Source organism: Apium graveolens, chromosome 7, assembly GCF_009905375.1.
Source record: "Apium graveolens cultivar Ventura chromosome 7, ASM990537v1, whole genome shotgun sequence".
NCBI lineage: Eukaryota > Viridiplantae > Streptophyta > Magnoliopsida > Apiales > Apiaceae > Apium > Apium graveolens.
Window position 1 is genome coordinate 261,457,566 of NC_133653.1, and position 17,069 is coordinate 261,474,634.

A 17,069-nucleotide genomic window follows, 5' to 3' on the forward strand; every position below is an offset into this window, starting at 1 on the left:
CTGATATGTCAGATGCTGACACAGTGAAGTCCTGAAAAGCTGCTGTGGAGGTAACCAAGGCTGTCAGTTCATATGTAGATCTAAGGCGTTCCAAATAATCAGGCATCGTGGAATCATCCGAGATGGTGGCTATGAATATAGTTCGGGTTAGTCAGTACTTTCAGGGAACTGAAAAAAGTAAAGTTATGTCCCTTTCAGTTGTGGAACACCCAATTTTATGTTGTTTTGCAGGTTGTTTTGCAGGCGTTAGCTTGGGCTCGGAGTCTCCAGGAAATGTGTGTACAGGATGCTGCCCAAATATCGAAGTTGACTCAAGAACTGGAGGAAGCACAAAGCGAGGTTAACTTGGAAAAGATAAATCAGGAGATGGCCGAGAGATTAGTTGAACAATCCAAACAAGAGTACATTGCAGATTTGAAACAAGAGACAGATAGGTTTAACCATGCTCTTTCAAATGCAGAGGTTGATGGCTTCAATAAGTGTGTGAAGAAGGCCAAAGAGAAGGGCTTGAGATATAAGAAGCTTTTGCTGGATCCTACCAATGACCCCCTTAAACAATCAGCAAGAGAATTCACTAGTACCACTGAAAAGCTTAATAATTTGGATGATGTTCCTGAATCTACTGCCACTGTCCCAACTTGTAATGCCATATCTCCTGCTTAATTTTTCAGTTGTTTTTTAACCTCTAGGCATCTTTTCACATGCCATTCTTGTCCTGCCTACTTTATTTTGGTTTTTTCCAGTGTATGCCACAAATTATATATATTACTAATACATGAAGGTTTACTAGCGGTATATGCAACAAAATTTGTATTACGAGATGCATTAAATAATTATATATATTTCTAATATATTTATATTTTATATATGTTTTTGTTAAGTTTGTGAAGTTGTTATCTAAGGATGTCAATTACTGTAGTGTTTTGTAAAAAAGGAAAGTCAAAATTGATGTGAAAGACAGAAAATATTAAAAATAATATTTTTAATTACGTGGAAAAGTGGACACCTCTTCAAGGGTGCTAACCATTGGTAATGCCCTTGATAAAGTTTTTAATAATAATATAAAACTCACGAATTAATATATTTCATCTGTCATCTACATTATTAAATGAGCAAACACAAGCAGAATACTGGAACCAGTTACTCAGACTCTAAAAATAACAGTGTAATACGATACTGAAGTGCCTCACTCCCGCTTCATAGAGAAGGCTTTTACATCTCTAGTTCCAGTGTTGCTAGAAACTTTACTTGAGGATGAGGACCAGGACCTCTTGTAATGCCCTTTGTCGAATCCAACATATTGAAATCTGATTGGCGGTCTCCTGAAGCGGCTACATATGCCTTTGGCTCAATCCTGGAAGGCCCAAGCAATGATAAACCCCCAAGCATTGAGGAGTTTATGATAATTCTCTCTGTGGTATACTTCAAGTAATTATCCAGAAGCTCGGTGGCGTTCAGGAGAAAAAACCTGTAATAGTGCAGGCTGCTGACCAGATTATGATGTTGTTCATTATAGTGTTTGGTTGTCGTAGCTCTATAGTACACAATGGTTTTTGACATTTAGGGTTTATGCATTTCGGGTTGGGGATGAAATAACCAGGCTATGTTTATTCAAATATGTCAAATTACATTATGGTTATTCAAATTTGCAGTTTGGTCTTTACGGATTTAACAGCCATTTAAGGGCTTCACACAAGTTGCGTACTTCTATAAACACCGAGTACACAATTTGCATTGTTTAAGCTATAGGTACACACTTTGCATTTTACTCTTCTTTTATTTGGTAAACCTGCACATAATTCTGATTTCATTTCAAAATTTCAATTTTTGCAGAAACTCTCAGCTACAAAGGATGCTAACAATTTTGTAAAGATAACTGTTTCATCTTCATTTCAAGAAGAGTTCTTTACAGGATGCTCATCCGTTAGCTCTACATTCATTTGGTCTTTTTCTTCAACTTCAACAAGAACTAAATAATTATATACTCGGAGCACCTTGTTGCTAGCTTCCTCCCATATATAATTCCAATTATTAGCCTACTTCCAAATCCAATTGACACAATAATCACAGTCAAGAATGAATCAGAATCATCGTTTTTTTCAGAGCTTAATGGTGGTGAAGGTGTTGGCTGTTCTCCACACTTTTTGGATAGAGGTGATCCACATAATGCCATGTTTCCTTTGTACGAGTCGTTCTGAAATAAATTAAACTGTTTTCCTTGTGGTATGGGTCCAGTAAGATGGTTAAAAGACACGTCAAATATTGCAAGGAATCCTAGACCTGCTAACTGTTGAGGGATTTTACCTGTGAGATTGTTTTGGGAAATGTCAAATGACTCTAGAGCAGTGAGGTTTCCTATGACTGTTGGGATAGAACCACTGAGAATATTGTTTGAAAGATTGAGGGAGTGAAGATTCTTAAAGCTTTCTATGGAGTTTGGAATTTTTCCAGTGAATTTGTTGCTGGAGAGATCAACAAATGTAATCAGGCTAGAGACCTTCTCATACGATAACGTGGTACCTTTGTTTGTGATTGTAATATCGTAGTCTTGAGAGAGTATCCAACCCCCAATTGATGGCAGGATTATGGTATTCATATATTCCAGCTTGTCTACCTTAAATTTCATGGCATCACAATTCTTGAAGTGTTCAAGTGGCAAATCTCCTGCAAAAGAATTGTTATAGAGGTCGATGATTCGCAACTTTGGAAACTCTGAATTGGTGGTATAACTCTCTATTGTACCATGGAACAAATGGATCGCAATATTAGGACCTGCAGTTCTGGAAGAGTTCCAAGCCACAATGGAAATGAATCATTTATTTGATTGTCTCCCAGATTAAGAACTTCAAGCACGGTGCAGTTTGCTAATGATCTTGGTAGTTTTCCCTGGAATTGATTTTCTCTTAAATCCACCTTCTTCAGTCTTTAACTCATTTCAGGTATGCTCCCTTTAAAATTGTTCCTTTTTAGATCCAGTATCATCAAGTCATTGCTAAAGTTTCCTAGACATGAAGGAATCTTGCCAACCAAATTGTTGTCACTCAGTTCTAACACAATGAGAGATTTCACATTGCAGATCAAATGCGAGATTTCCCCTGTCATTCTATTTCCTGATGCAAAATAAGCTAGAGTTGATGCCGGGGAAACTGTGAGTGAACCTTCCATCATGTTATTCCAAAGGGCCAATAAACGTAAACGAGTCCATGGCAGAACAACTGGATTATGCTCAAATCCTGTTAGTTGGTTCCCTCCAAGCCATACTGAATCCATACTTTCTTTACTTTTGTTCCAAATCCATTCTGGTATGAGGCCTTCAATTCGATTATCATCAAGGAACAGATCCTCTAGCTCATCTTGAAACTGAAGGAAATGTGGCAACTTCGTCATTTTGCATCCACTTAATGCCAAGTACTTGAATTGTGGATGAGTAATATTGGTTTTGTTATTTTCTACTACAGAAAAATAGTTCTGCCAAAGTTTGAGAGCAGTTAGTTTTTTTAAGCTAAGAAATATATCTAATTCCACAATTCCACTGAGATTAGCATGAAAAAGATTAAGAAATTCAAGATTTTCAATCTGTGACAATGATGTTGGAACTGATCCCTTCCACGGATTGTAAGAAAGGTCAAGATGTGTTAAACGAGTTAGGTTCATAAACCAAGATGGCACGATCCCTGAAAACCTATTATGATTAAGATCTAAATAAGTTAGACAGGTAAGATTTGAAAAGGATGCTGGTATATTGTTAGTGCAATTATTGGGAGCAAGTGACAGATAAGAGAGTTGTGACATTCTTGCAAGTGATGGAACCTTGCCTGAAAAATAATTTCTGCTCAAGTCCAATGTAGTAAGTGTGGTCATGTTACTAATTGTGGCCGGAATAGAACCTGAAAAAAGGCAGTTGGTGAAATTTAGAATCCTTAAAGATTTGAGTTCTCTTATGGAGTCTGGTAGCTTGCCGGAGACATCTGTGTAGTCAAGCCTTAATTCCTCAAGCTTTAGACTAGAATCAATATTTTCAGGCAAATGACCGCTGAGTGGCTGCATAGAAGGATTTGATTTTGTGCTAACTACTGATCTAGAATGAAAAATGAATAGGGCGAGTTTTCTTCAAAGGAGAGGAGAATGATGAGGATCAAGGAATGAATATATTAATTTGGATTTGGTTATGTGTGCTCGTGGTGATGTTCAATTGGAGAGGACGCAAACATGGGTTATGCAGCTTACTTGGACAACAAGGAATAAATGAGTGATGCATGAAGTTGGACAAGTAGCTGATTATTATATAATTATTAATTCGAATTTTGATTGCAAGTTTTTACCTTTCACTTGAAAGATTTTTCTTGTTTTAAGCACATAGGAATTTATTTTCCTATTTGGATTTGGTTTTTGTCTTTTTTCTATTCGGATTTGGTTTTTAAATTTGTTTCCTGGAAGGATTCAGATATTGGCTAATTCAAGCTTATATTGAATTTCTCTCGGAATCCTATTGTGTTTGGGTTATTGTCTAAGCCTATAAATACCCTTCTAATGTAATCTTTTAAGAGAGACAATGGATGATATAAAACTTGTGTTTTGAGATAAACTATGAGTAGTTTTTCTTTTCTCTAAACTTCAATTACAGGATTGTTTTGAAGATTAGATTCGAATTACTTAGTTTCTGGATTGATCTAAGCAATTTGAGATTCAAAGTTCACGTTTCTGGATTGATCGTGTTTTTTGAAATATCCTCTTCTTGTCTTATCCCTTTTTTTTTCTTCTTTTCTTTCTTTGTGGAGAGATCCACATCAATTTGGTATCAAGAGCCAAGGTTTTTTCTCCAATTTCTTAATTGTTGGGAGATTTAGGTTCAAAAAAAAAATACTATGTTTACGAGTTACTGTTCACGGGCACTGTTCATCGGCACTGTTCACGGGTACTATTCATCAAGTTTTTTTTAACAGATTTTTCTTATGGCTACGGATGAATTGCTCAGAAAATTACTTGGAAAATTGGATGAGATTGATAAACGTACTCAAAAGCTTGCTAATTCAACGGAATCGAGGTTTGATGAATTTTATAAAATTTTAGTTAAGGTGAAAGATAGTGATGAAGTCTATGATCGTGGTATAGAGCTTGGTTATTTTACAGGTTTGGGTAGCATAGATGATTTTATTGAATAGGTTACACAAGTCGACAAGATTTCTGCTTATACAGGTTGGACTGAGATGAGAATATTCAAGATTGCAGCGCTTAAACTTATAAAGAAAGCAGACTTGTGGTTTGATAATCTAAACACAAAAAGAGTTAGATCTGGAAAAGAAAAGATTATGACTTGGACATCTCTGAAGAAGAAACTTCGTGCAAAATATATTCCTTTACATTATAAATTCGAATGTATAATGAAGATGACATCCCTCTCTCAAGGTACTATGAGTGTTTCCGAGTATACTTCTGAATTTTATAGATTGCGCCTTATTTGTGACTTGGAAGAGACGGAAACAATTAAAATTGGAAGATTTATTCATGGATTGAATTTGCCTATTTATCGAAAGGTTTGGGTAGCATAGATGATTTTGTTGAATGGGTTACACCACGTCGACAAGATTTCTGCTTATACAGGTTGGACTGAGATGAGAATATTCAAGATTGCAGCGCTTAAACTTATATAGAAAGCAGGCTTGTGGTTTGATAATCTAAACACAAAAAGAGTTAGATCTGGAAAAGAAAAGATTATGACTTGGACATCTCTGAAGAAGAAACTTCGTGCAAAATATATTCCTTTGCATTATAAATTCGAATGTATAATGAAGATGACATCCCTCTCTCAAGGTACTATGAGTGTTTCCGAGTATACTTTTGAATTTTATAGATTGCGCCTTATTTGTGACTTGGAGGAGACGGAAACAATTAAAATTGGAAGATTTATTCATGATTGGAATATTCAAGATTGCAGCGCTTAAACTTATAAAGAAAGCAGGCTTGTGGTTTGATAATCTAAACACAAAAAAAGTTAGATCTGGAAAAGAAAAGATTATGACTTGGACATCTCAGAAGAAGAAACTTCAGAGATGACATCCCTCTCTCAAGGTACTATGAGTGTTTCCGAGTATACTTCTGAATTTTATAGATTGCGCCTTATTTGTGACTTGGAGGAGATGGAAACAATTAAAATTGGAAGATTTATTCATGATTGGAATATTCAAGATTGCAACGCTTAAACTTATATAGAAAGAAGGCTTGTGGTTTGATAATCTAAACACAAAAAGAGTTAGATCTGGAAAAGAAAAGATTATGACTTGGACATCTCTGAAGAAGAAACATCGTTCAAAATATATTCATTGGCAATATAAATTTGAATGTATAATTAAGATGACATCCCTCTCTCAAGTTACTATGAGTGTTTCCGAGTATACTTATGAATTTTATAGATTGCGCCTTATTTGTGACTTGGAGGAGACGGAAACAATTAAAATTGGAAGATTTATTCATAAATTGAATTTGCCTATTTATCGAAAGGTTAAATCAAGTCCATATATCTCGTTTAATGATCTATGCAATCTTGCTTTGGAATTTGAATCTTTTCAACAAGACGAGAAATTGAAGTCTCCCATTCACGAGTTTACTCTTTCAGAAGAAACTAAAGAAGAAGACTTTGTCAGTGTGGAGAATATCGCGGATCTTGTTGCTGATTACCATGTGTTACATGTGGCGACTACATCAAGTTTGGATGAAAAGGATGAACCAGTTACAAAAGAAGCTATGATAGAGAAGCATGAAGAAAGACAGCCACTTGATGATAAATTCTTGGTTGTTGAAGAAAATCAAATAGATACATCTCTTAAACTTGTGTGTCGTGACATGGTTGAAGAAAAAAAGGTACTCGAGGATTTGGTCCAAACTAAAGAGGTTGTATACAAGGAAAACAACATCATCATCGTGGAACACATTAATTTTTTAGGGGTAGAGAACTTGTTGAATGCACCTATCTCAATAAACTATCTTATTCTTTCTAGTTCACTTCCTAAGATACTAGTCATGGAATTGTAATTCAAAGCTTTCAAGTTCTACGAGAAATCACCTCGTTGTGTGCTTATTCTTAAATACTTTAGAACTCGAGGGCGAGTTTTCTTCAAAGGAGAGGAGAATGATGAGGATCAAGGAATGAGTATGTTAATTTGGATTTGGTTATGTGTGCTCGTGGTGATGTTCAATTGGAGAGGACGCAAACATGGGTTATGCAGCTTACTTGGACAACAAGGAATAAAGGAGCGATGCATGAAGTTGGACAAGTAGCTGATTATTATATAATTATTAATTCAAATTTTGCTTGCAAGTTTTTACCTTTCAGTTGAAAGGGTTTTTCTTGTTTTAAGCACTTAAAATTTTATTTTCCTTTTTGGATTTGGTTTTTGTCTTTTTTCTATTCGGATTTGGTTTTTAAATTTGTTTCCTGGAAGGATTCAGATATTGGCTAATTCAAGCTGATATTGAATTTCTCTCAGAATCCTATTGGGTTTGGGTTATTGTCTAAGCCTATAAATACCCTTCTAATGTAATCTTTTAAGAGAGACAATGGATGATATAAAACTTATGTTTTGAGATAAACTATGAGTAGTTTTTCTTTTCTCTAAACTTCAATTACTGGATTGTTTTGAAGATTAGATTCAAATTACTTAGTTTCTGGATTGATCTAAGCAATTTGAGATTCAAAGTTCACATTTCTGGATTGATCGTGTTCTTTTGAAATATCATTTTCTTCTCTTATCCCTTTTCTTTTTCTTCTTTATTTTCTTTGTGGAGAGATCCACATCAGTCTACATCAAAGGTATGTGAAAGCAAGGGTAAAGGGCTGGTAGCTGAAAATGAAGATCACTTGAGCCAAGATGACATGGATGATGTTGATGAACATCTAGCATTCCTGTCCAGAAGATTTTCCAAGCTCAAATTCAAAAAGAATTTTGGAGCAGCCAAGTAGAAACATGGTGGATAAATCCAAATTCAAATGTTTCAAATGTGGCTTGGCAGGTAATTTTATAAAGAGAATGGGATTATGCATGAGTTTTCTGCAGCAAGAACTCCACAATAAACTGGAGTAGTGGAAAGAAAGAACAGATCTCTTATTGAAGTTGCAAGGACAATGCTTGAAGAATCAAAGTTACCAACATATTTTTGGGCTGAAGCTGTGAATACTGCCTGCTACACTTAGAATATCTCTTTGGTTAATCAAGCAAAGTGCATGACACCCTATTAATTGTTCAATAATGCGAAGCCAACTCTAAATTTCCTTCATGTGTTTGGCTGCAAATGTTATATCTTAAGGAATCAAACTGACCAACATGGGAAGTTTGATGCTAAAGAAGATGAAGGAATTTTTGTTGGATATGCTGTGGGAAAGGCCTATCGAGTCTACAATATAAGAACCAACATTGTTATGGAATCAGTACATGTTTTATTTGATGACAAAAAGATTGAAGGACTGCAAGATGGAGATTTCCATGAAAGCCTCAAGTTTGATAATGTGGAGATGGTTAGTGATGACAGTGATGATGAAAGTGATCAAGAAACAGTGAGTAAGGATAATACAGAAAAATCTACAACTAATGAAGCACATAATTTAACATCTGTTGAGTTACAAAATGCTTCATCTGTCGAGAGACAATCTGCCTTATCCGTCGGGAGACAATCAGCTTCATCTGTCGAGACACAAAGTGCATCACCGTCGGAACATTAAGAGAAGCTGAAAGTCAGAATAGATCACCTACAAAAAGTTCTCCTTTCTCAAATCAAAGATTCACAAACTTAGGGGGAGTTTCTCATAATCAAAACTCAGTCACACATCAAGACAACAATGAGGCCTCTTCATCTAGTGCTAATCTACCTCAACAAAAAAAATGGACTAAAGATCACCCTTTTGAGCTCATCATTGGTGATGCATCTTCTAGAGTTCAAACAAGGAGAGCAACTCAAGAAGAATGTCTATATAGCAGCTTCCTATCTAAGGAAGAACCAAAGAAGGTAGAAGAAGCTTTGTTGGATCCTGATTGGAGTTTAGCTATGGAGGAGGAGCTAAACCAATTTGAAAGAAATAAGGTATGTAAGTTGGTACCCAAACCTAAAGGAAAGAATCCAATTGACACCAAGTGGGTATTCAGAAACAAGATGGATGAAAATGGCATAGTGATCAGGAACAAAGCTAGATTGGTTGCTAAGGGCTACTGTCAACAAAAAGGAATAGATTTTGATGAAACCTTTGCTCCTGTTGCAAGACTTGAAGCCATCAGAATTTTCTTAGCCAATGCAGCTAATGCCAATTTCAAGATCTATCAGAAGGATGTCAAAAATGCCTTTCTAAATAGAAATTTGTAGGAGGAAGTCTATGTCAGTCAACCTCCTGGTTTTGAAGATCCAAATTTTTCAGAATATGTCTACTATCTCTTGAAAGCACTTCATGGACTGAAGCAAGCACCTAGAGCCTGGTATGACACTTTATCAAAGTTTCTTTTGGAAAATCACTTCACAAGAGGTACTGTTGATAAAACTTTATTCTTTAGAAATGTTAATGGCTCTAGTATACTTGTTCAAATCTATGTAGATGATATTATATTTGGCTCTACAGATGAAAAACTTTGCAAAAAGTTTGCCAAATTGATGCAAAGTAAGTATAAAATGAGCATGATGGGAGAACTAACTTACTTTCTTGGTTTACAAGTTAAGCAAGTTAGTGATGGAATATTCATTAGTCAAACTAAATATATTCATGATCTTTTAAAGAAGTTTGATATAATGGATTGCACATCTGCAAAAACTCCCATGGCAACTGCAACTAAGCTAGAATTAAACACTACTGAAAAGTCTGTGGATATTTCAAGCTATAGGGGCATGGTTGGCTCACTTCTGTACGTAACAACTAGTAGGCCAGATATAATGTTTGCTACTTGTCTTCGTGCTAGATTTCAGGCTGATCCTAGAGAATCTCACTTAGTAGCTATTAAGATAATTTTCAGATATCTCAAGGGAACACTAAAACATGGCATTTGGTACCCTAGAGATTCTGGTTTTGATCTAACTGGTTATTCAGATGCAGATTATGCAGGTTGTAAAATAGATAGAAAAAGTACAACAGGAACCTGTCAATTTCTAGGGAACAAGCTTGTGTCCTGGTTCAGTAAAAAGCAAAATTCAGTTTCTACTTCTACAGCTGAAGCTGAATATATTGCTGCTGGCAGTTGCTGTGCACAGATGTTATGGATGAAAAACTAATTGTTGGACTATGGCCTACAAGTGGATAGAATTCCCATTTTTTGTGATAACACAAGTGTAATTTCCATCACTGAATATCCTGTACAACATTCAAGAACAAAGCACATAGACATCAAGTACCACTTCATTAGGGAACATGTGATGAATGGTACTGTGGAACATCATTTTATTCCAAGTGAAAAGTAGCTTGCAGATATCTTTACCAAGTCACTTGATGAATCCACCTTTTCAAGGTTGGTGAGTGAGTTAGGTATGCTTAATTATTCTTGAATTATTTCAGATATTTTTGCAAGTTAAAATGCAGCCAGAAACTTCATTGATTTTTCTGATTTGGATGAAATTTTGACTAAGTCAAAATTTACATCCCGATGGATGCTCATTATCCATCGAGTTTGATCATTCGTCGGAATATCATTTGTTAATAAAAATCAATTACTTTTCTGGATTATTTTATAACCCGACGGATAATTGATTTATCCTCATCCGTCGAATTGTCTCAATCTTAGCTGTTAAAACTCTTAACGTTATCCATTGGGTATACTTACAGTTTGTAAGTATAACACGACGGATAAGTGATAGAAATTTTACAGTTTATTTAATTTTTAAACGGCTATTTTGGGATATTTTGATTAGTTACTTTACTTCATTTTATTATTTTTGACAATTTATTTCTGAGATAGTATAAAAGCATAATTCATTTTTATTCTACTCTTTTATCATTCTCAAATCAATTGCTCTAACTTCCTTTCTTCTCCAAAGCAAATATTCTCTCTGCAAATTTCTCATTCTCTAACAATGGCACCAGTAGTCAAAATCATGTCTCAATATGGATATATATATGAAAAGAACAACTTTGTAGCTCTTTTAAATAAGGAGATTCCACAGTCTGGATACTTTCACAAGATGATGGACTTTGTGAAGAGCTGTAAACTCAGCTATGCTATACTGGAATCACCCATAATCTACTGTGAAGTTGTGGAGGAGATATGGACAACTGTCGTGTACAACTCATCTGACAAAACCATAACTTTTACACTTAAAGGTAAGCGGTTTTGCATCAATAGTGACATTATCAAAGCATGCTTTAGAATTCCAGATAACACTGCTATTGTTCCACACACAGATACTGATATAGTTAACATGCTAAATTCTATGGGCTATGCACTTTCTACTTCTAAGTTAAGTGAAATTAGGAGGCTAGGTCTTAGAAAGGAATAAAGCTATCTGTGTGATGTGGTAACTAAAGTATTTTCTGGTAAAATCAGCAACCTTGATTCTGTTAACATCTCCATGCTTAACATGCTTTATATGCTAGTTACTGATAAGTACTTTAATCTCAGTGACTTGATCATATCTGAGTTAGGTTATAAGTTAGGAGAACTTAATAAGAGAGGTAAAAGTATATATTATGCTAGATTCTTTATGATGCTTTCTAACCATCTTATTGAGAATATTGTTGTTGAGAACCCAACCAATAAGCTAAATTGTTGGGTTCAAGAAAGGAGAGTCATCGCTGATCTCAACAGGGCAAGTCACCATAAATAGGTGATCCTCTACTACTTTCCAATCATGGGGGACCTCAGGTAAGTGAGGTAAGCACCAGTGTCTCCACTCTTCCAACCTCACACATTTCTTTTCCTTCAAGTGTAGCTATAGCATCTGTGTCATTGACCCAACAGATGCCTACCCAAGCTACCAAAACAACAATTTCAAAATCCAAAGCTAAGAAAGCCCCATCTAGTTTCTCTCAAAAGAAACCAGTTACAAAATCTACTAAACACAAAGAGGGGAGTGTGAGGGTGAGTGAGTAAGGTGAAGGACATGGTGAAAATCAAATAAACTCTAAGAATAAGGCTGGTGAGATGAGTGTACCTAAGCCTAGCCACACCACAGTTTCCCAACAAACTGTGGTTGTTAATAAGAAAATAAGCTCACTTCTAGTTTCATCCTCCCAAAAGGATGTTACTATTGAAACAAGCTCCAAAATCAGACTCTTTTGGAAATGAAAGAAATGTTGGATTTATCTGAAGCTGATGGACTTGAATTCAACAGGCAACTCTAAAATCAGATAGAAGAGAACAACAAGAGGCTTGGGAAGAAATCTAGACAATCAAGGAAATAGATTTATCTGCTCAGATAAGAGGAGCACCTTGATAATGATTGTGGGCAACTTTTTGTACACTTTGTTTTGTTCAATTTTCAGTGAATTTTGTAGCACTTATCAGTTTTATCTACTACTTTTCAATCTGTAATTTTAGGGTGTTTTGTTATCATCAAGTTTCTCTTAGTTTATGGCTACAATTCCAGTAGACATAAATTGGGGGAGATTGTTAGGAATATTTTGTGAACTTGATGATAAATTATATAAAACTCCTTAGTAGATTTACTAAATGAATTTTGTAGCACTTGACGGATAATTAAATATAGTCCCCACGGATGATTTAATATAGTCCCGACGGATGACAATTTGATATCTATCGGGTGAGTAGCTTATGTAACAAATAAGTATTGTAGCACGTTTCTACAATCAACTTTGTGTAGATTCTGTAGGAATATATAAGTCATGTTGACTACTAGGGGATATGCAGAATAGGTTGATTAATTGTAAATATGAGATGTCTTGTAATTCTGTATAAGTGAAATGGAGTCAAGTGACAAATAGCTACCCGACGGATGATCAACAAAGCTTCCCAGAGGATGACAAACATGTACCTGACGGATGATCAAATTCAAATATCTGTTGACAGTGACAACACAGTCATATGCATTGGGTGTTTGCAAAATGAATGTGGCAGCCTGTTAAGCAGGAATTTGAGAACAAAGAAGCATTACCATTTCCATGCAATTGTGAAGATATTCAAAGATGCTGGAATAGAGTAGTGAAGTACCATGAAGTTAGACTAGATATGTTTTATTTTATTATCTTGTATTATTATTATGTAAACTTGGTGATATATAAACCAAGTGTAGCAAGTAGAACAACGATCGAACTAAGCAGATACATTTTCAGAGAGACATATCAAGCTATATCATGTAAGCATTTCTCTGTAGTTTAGTTGTTTAAACTTATAAGCAGTTGTGAGCTATTCAAGCTTTACAGGGTTCTCATTTGATATATATATATATATATATATATATATATATATATATATATCTGGTGGATCCTTTCAAATCCACCAGAAAGTTTTAAAAGCTTGTGTTTTTATTACTTTGTATTTTAATTTATATAATTCTTTCATTCCGCACTCAGCAAATCAAACATTTATATATATTCAGTTAGAATAGTTTTTTAAATCATGAAAAAGTAGCCAGAATTACATTCAACCCCCCTTCTGTAATTCTTGTTGTATTGTTAGGGAATAACAACAACGTATCTGAAGATGCTATAAAGCTAAGGCTGTTCCCATTCTCTCTAAGGGATAAAGCTAAGAGTTGGTAACATTCTCTACCACCAGGCTCTATCACTAAATGGGAAGATCTAGCTCAAAAGTTTCTTACTAAGTTCTTTCCTATGGAGAAGACTGTTGCAATCAGAAATGCTCTTACTCAATTTGTGCAGCAGTCTGGAGAGTCTTTGTGTGAGGCTTGGGAGCGATACAACGAGATGCTTAGGAAGCGTCCTCACCATGGGATGCCTGATTGGATGATCACTAACTGTTTCTATAATGGTTTAGGTGCTATTTCTAGACCCATGCTTGATATAGCATCAGGAGGAGCCTTGTGGGCTAAAAGCTACGATGAAGCTTATGAATTGATTGAACTGATGGCTGCTAATGAATACCAGAATCCTTCTCAGAGACTAACTCAAGGCAAGGTAGCAGGAATTCTGGAGGTAGATGGAGCTACTGCTATAGTTGCTCAGCTTAAGGCTTTGACGATGAAGGTGGAATCTTTGGTTAATTATAGAGTTAATCAGATCACTAGTGTCTGTGAGCTTTGTGTTGGTGCCCATGAGATGGAGCAGTGTGCTATTTCTAGTGAATCAGCTCAGTTCGTGAGCAACTTTCAGAGGTCCCAGCAACCAGTTCTAACCACCTATCATCCCAATAACCGTAACCATCTTAACTTCGGCTGAAGCAATACTCAGAATGCGGTTCAGCAGCCTTATCAGCAGTATGCATCGAAGCAATACAACCCTACTGGTTTTCAACAACCGTAATATGCACCAAAACGACAACTCCAGCTTTAACAGTCTAATGAAAAATCTAAATTGGAGGAATTGAGGCTCATCTGCAAGAGCAAAGCGGTGTCTATCAAGACCTTGGAGAATCAAATTGGGTAGATTGCCAATGTCTTGCTGAATTGTCAACCTGGCTCACTACCTAGTGACACAGAAGTTTCAGGCAAGAAGGAAGCTAAAGAGCAGGTTAAGGTAATCATATTAAGGTCTGGGAAGGTTACAAATCTCGAAAAAATCTCAAGTTTTGGAAGATGAAGTTGTGGATGAGGAAGAAGTGCAGAAGGAAGAAAAAGTGGAACCAAGGAAGACTACTGTGGAACAAACTCCTCCTGAGGGTAATACAGGGGAGAAACAGATCTATCCTCCACCTCATTTTCCTAAAAGACTGCAGAAGAAAAAGCTAGATAAGCAGTTTGAGAATATTCTGGAGGTGTTCAAGAAACTTCATATCAATATACCTTTCGCTGAAACTCTTGAACAGATGCCTAGTTATGTGAAGTTTATGAAAGTTATGCTCTCTCGGAAGTTGAAGCATGATGACTTAGAGAATGTCGCTCTCACGGAGGAGTGCAGTGTTTTGTTGTAACAGAAGTTGCCTCTGAAGCTTAAAGATCGTGGAAGCTTCACTATTCCTTGCACTATCGGGAACTTGTCGTTCGATAAGTGTTTATGTGATTTGGGAGCTAGCATCAATCTGATGTCTTTGTGTGTCTTCAAGAAGTTAGATTTACCTTATCCAAAGCCTACATATATGTCCTTATATTTGGCCAATCGTTCTATTACGTATCCACGAGGCATTGTGGAGGATGTCTTGGTCAAGGTGGACAAACTCATCTTTCCTGCAGACTTTGTAATTCTTGATTTTGAGGAGGATAAGAAGATTCCCATAATCTTGGGAAGACCATTCTTGGCTACTGACTGAACCTTGATAGATGTGTATAAGGGTGAGCTTACCATACGAGTACTGGATCACGATGTGATTTTTAATGTGTTCAATGCCATGAAATTCCCAACTGAAAATGAGGAGTGCTTTAAAGTGGAGTTGGTCGATTCTGTAGTTACTTCATAACTTGATCAAATGCTAAGGTCTGATGCCTTAGAGAAGGCCTTGTTGGGGACTTCAGATAGTGAAGATGATGAAGGTGATGAGCAGTTGCAATATTTGAATGTTTCTCCTTGGAAGAGAAGGCTGGATATGCCTTTTAAATCTCTTGGAATGTCAAAACTGAAAAATGTTGAGGAGCGACTCAAGCCTTATATTGAGGAAGATCCTACACTTGAGCTTAAACCATTGCCTGAACACTTGAGGTATGCTTTTTTAGGTGATTCATCTACTTTGCATGTTATTATTGCATCTGACCTTTCAGGTAGTGATGAGGAAAAGCTCTTAAGAATTATGAGAGAGTTTAAATCGGCAATTGGATGGACTATAGCAGATATCAAAGGAATCATCCCTTCTTATTGTATGCATAAAATTCTGCCAGAGGAAGGAAGTAAGCCAACGGTTGAGCAACAGAGAAGGCTTAATCCGATAATGAAAGAAGTTGTGAAGAAGGAAATTCTCAAGTGGCTAGATGCAGGGATCATTTATCCCATTTCTTACAGTTCTTGGGTGAGTCCAGTTTAGTGTGTGCCGAAGAAAGGAGACATCACATTTGTTGCTAATGAGAAGAATGAGCTCATTCCTACTCGAACAGTCAGGGGTGGAGAGTTTGTATGGATTATAGGAAGCTGAATAAAGCCACAAGGAAGGATCACTTCCTTCTTCCGTTCATTGATCAGATGTTTGACCGATTGGTTGGGCATGAGTACTACTATCACTTTATGGTGCGACAGGGCATTATTCTTGGGCATAAGGTCTCTAGTAAAGGTCTTGAGGTGGATAAGGCCAAGGTGGGGGTCATTTTAAACCTTCCTCCACTAATTTCTGTTAAGGGAGTCCGCAGCTTTCTTGGTCATGCGGGTTTCTATAGGCGTTTCATCAAGGACGTCTCCAAAATTTCTAAAGCCTTGTACAATCTTTTAGAGAAAGATGTTTCGTTCAAGTTTGATAAGGAGTTCCTAGCTGCTTTTAAGTTTTTGAAGAAGAGTTTAATAACGGCACATGTCATAACTACACCTGATTGGAATGAACCTTTTGAGATGATGTGTGATGCAAGTGACTATGCAGTTGGAACAGTTCTTGGGAAGAGAAAGAACAACATATTTCATGTGGTCTACTATGCTAGTAAGACCCTCAATGGTGCTCAACTGAACTATACTATCACTGAGAAAGAGCTATTGGCTATTGTCTATGGTTTTGAGAAGTTTCGATCTTATTTGCTTGGGACGAAGGTGACAGTTTTCACTGATCATGCTACGATTCGATATCTCGTTTCGAAGAAGGACTCGAAGCCTAGATTGATTCGATGGGTTCTTTTACTTCAGGAATTTGAGTTAGAGATCAAGGACAGGAAAGGTACTGAAAATCAAGTCGCTGATCATCCCTCTTGGTTGGAAGATCTAAGTGCAACTTTACAGGATAAGACATTGATAAATGAGTCTTTTCTCGATGAGCAGTTGTTTGGGGTGCAAGAAGAAGAACCGTGGTTCGCAGACATTGTGAAATACCTTGTGAGCAACATTATGCCTCCAAACTTGTCTTCTG

At 36.3% G+C, this 17,069-nt stretch overlaps 1 non-coding gene and 1 pseudogene across 1 annotated transcript; both read right to left on the minus strand.

Annotated features, from left to right (window-relative positions):
* Positions 1–1,212: 1,212 nt before the first annotated feature.
* On the minus strand, positions 1,213–4,047 carry LOC141674818 (receptor-like protein 7; annotated as a pseudogene).
* Positions 4,048–13,768: 9,721 nt separating this feature from the next.
* LOC141676365 (small nucleolar RNA R71) lies at positions 13,769–13,875 on the minus strand. The gene has a single exon (XR_012556959.1). It is a non-coding gene; the product is annotated as a small nucleolar RNA R71 (small nucleolar RNA).
* Between the last annotated feature and the right edge of the window lie 3,194 nt (positions 13,876–17,069).